The sequence below is a fragment of the Catharus ustulatus genome, chromosome 9 (assembly GCF_009819885.2).
Source record: "Catharus ustulatus isolate bCatUst1 chromosome 9, bCatUst1.pri.v2, whole genome shotgun sequence".
NCBI classification, from domain to species: Eukaryota; Metazoa; Chordata; class Aves; order Passeriformes; family Turdidae; genus Catharus; species Catharus ustulatus.
Window position 1 is genome coordinate 15,152,550 of NC_046229.1, and position 3,231 is coordinate 15,155,780.

Genomic DNA, 3,231 nt, shown 5'->3' on the forward strand with positions numbered 1-3,231 from the left:
TTATCTCCTCTCTCTAATCTTCAGAGTACTGTCTGGGATTATCTCCTGGAAATCAAATGCCCAGCAAGATGGCTTGTTACTTTTTTATGTATCAGCAAACATGTACTTGATTGAGTTCATTAGTGCTGTAAACATCTTTTATTATACAGATCAATGTGAATTTACAAGCTGTAGCAGTATGATATTGACATAACGTAGCATTTAATGTACAATAACTTTTTATAGTCTTCATCACTCCAAACACACTCTGGGTGAACTCAGTACTGATGTAAGCAGATACCAGAACACCAAGGCTATCCACAGACTACAGTCAACTATCCTCAAGCTTAATGAGGTTCCTTTGGTTCAGGCATTATTTTGAACAGCTTTAAGATAAGAACATTTCTATTTTTAACCACACAAAATATCATTTTGGAGCATCTGTATTGGTTTAATAATCAAAGCTGGGAAGTTCTTCTTCAAGTATCTTCAAGTTTCCATCTGCTGTCTGCCTTTAGGAAAGGAAGTTCCAGAATTTCAGCAGTTTGAAGAAACATTTCCTTTTGTTGAGCAGCCATGAAGAACAAAATTATTCTACTGTATGAAGTCTGTAAGATCAAATGAGGCATAAGTTGAAGGAAAGTGGAAACTTATATCTGTGGGTCAACTGAGTTACTATGGTCATCCAGGAAATAAAACCAGTTTTTGTAAATATTCCTAAACTGGGGCAAGTTCATACAATGCTACTACTTACACTATTGCTGTCATGCAAGGCCAAGTAGAAGGAGGGGTGTGGGCTGCTCCTCCTTTGCAGTTGGACATAGTAATGAAATCATTATTTTAAGCCATGTGGTCAAATATGAGAAAAGTGGGCATGAGACCCCAGCAAAATTGTGCTTTTTCCCTTGCCTGTCCTTTGTGTAAAAGTTCTCAGTATCTGTTCAATCCATACTTTACCGGATGTAAGTGGAAATTCATCCATGCAGGTTTGTTGAAATAAATCTGAAGTGCTTGGGTCATTAATATATTTAATGTGACAACTACTGGGTGTTATATTACTATTACCATAACGATTTTTAGGATAGATAATTGGTATCTAAATTTTACGGCTTAAAGAAGCTCTACATCTTTTGAAGGTGTTGATTCAATTGACAGAAAAGTCTGCATTTATTTTCATTATTATGGCCTCCTTATGCTGGGAGGAAAAGAAGTCATTTTACATAAGATGCCAGAATTTGTTTGGATAGGGTGATACACCTCCTAAACAAAACTTTTATTCACTTGGCAATACCATAAAAAGAGTGACTCTCCCAACATTCCTATCAGGTAAAATTGATGCATTTCTGTTAAAGCCATGGATACAGATTCAAATGCATTCCAAGGCCACAGGTTCAATGTCACATCAGGTCATGAATTTGTGCCTATCAGATGAGTATATTGTCAAAAGCCATACATGAGACAGTGATCTGAAATACGCACAAGGTTGAGAAAAATCTATTATCAACGTTTACCTAATTTACTTCACACTTTGTAAACTGCTTGAGATACGACCTCTGGAGCCCCTGGCTGAAGGAAGTGCCCAAGTCCACCCAGGTCCCATTGACATGCTCAATAGATTTGATATCAGAATGATAATATTTATTAATGTATGCCTTTCAATATGTCTTAACATGTTGTAGGATTTTCATACAGCACCTTCAGAATCTGTGTTCTGCAGAGTATTCCTATAGTAGAGATACCAAGTAAAACCATTTCCAAACTACTTGTTCTAGACACAAGTTCATTACAGTGGCTAAAATACAGAAAACTTCATCTCACTGAAACACAATATTTTCATATGAAAAGGACTATTGAAGAGTTGATTTTTGCTTCAAGAGAATAAAACTGTATGCAGACTATTAGTATGAAACTTGGATTACATTAGTACACACTATTGAAACACGGAAATATTTCAGTTCCTTAATATTTCTACACACAAATTTCTCAAAAATACCCCTAGGTTAGATGAGAACCTCCTTGTTTGGATTACCATTGTATCTCAAGACAGTTTCCAAATGTGTGGGTAACAATTTTTAACTTACTGGGAGAAAGAATATTTCTTTTATACAACTGTAAATTAATTTTGCAGTGGTGATAAACACCTTTTAATAACAACAACAGGACTATAGAATCCTTTTAGATTTTTTTTTTAAGTAGAATGCTTAGCTTTCTTTACAAGGAGATGATAGAGGTTTCTGTGTCATGTAATACACTGAAGAAGGGATGAAGTATTTTCACATTCATAAACATTTTATTACTAGGTAGGTGTTTGAGACACCCCAACATAGTAGGGTGACATTAGAATCCATACTGATTTCTCTAGGGCAGTGAGACAAAGAAATCTCATTAAACAGCAAAAAAATCTTCTTAATACCGATACACCAGGATACACCGGGCTGCAAAATACAAAGATATCTAACTACATGTACTGAATTCTGATGCATCAGGGCTTAAGTAGTTATACATTATGTCAGATGCTTGGGTGCCTCTACAATGCAATTCTGTTTCCTGGAGTGCCCTTTAGCCAGGCAAGGTGAGCGGCTTGAAGGGAGCACACACCTTGCCCACTCAAGATAGGATGTCACAGATTAAGAGTAGTGGCAAGGTAGAAACTGTGTGGTGGAGACAAAGACTATCTATCCATGTGCAGTTACTGAAATAGTTAAGTCTAGAATTACAGCAGTCTCTTTTGCAACGTAATAAATCCTACCAGATCTGAGTTTGTGCCACATGCCAGTAAGTATTGCAGGATCAGAAGCTACTGAGATGGGTCAGCTCTGCACACAAGAAACACAGAACATAAGAAGACAATGAAAGAAAGTACTCACTGAATCTGGGCTATGTGCAGCAGTCTCAGTCTTCTGCAAATTAGATGAACCTTTAAGGATTCAGATTTATGTTTTAAAGATGCAACATATCAGGAGGCAGCAAGAGCAGGGCTCCTTGCTAAGAGAACATGAGCTGAAAGAGCTCCCACAATCCATGAGAGCAGCCCTAGCCTGAAACAAGGTAGACCTGAAATGGACAAAGCCAATCAAGAATCATACCCTAAGGCACTCTCACAGTGACAAGACAGATCCAAGGTCAGGCCAGGAAGTCAGTCAATAGGCAAGGATAAGGTCCAGCAGTTACCAGGCAGAACCATAACAAAACCTGGAGTGAATCCAAGCTGAGGAGCTGCCTGAGCCACAGCCATGTTGTGGCTGTACAGGT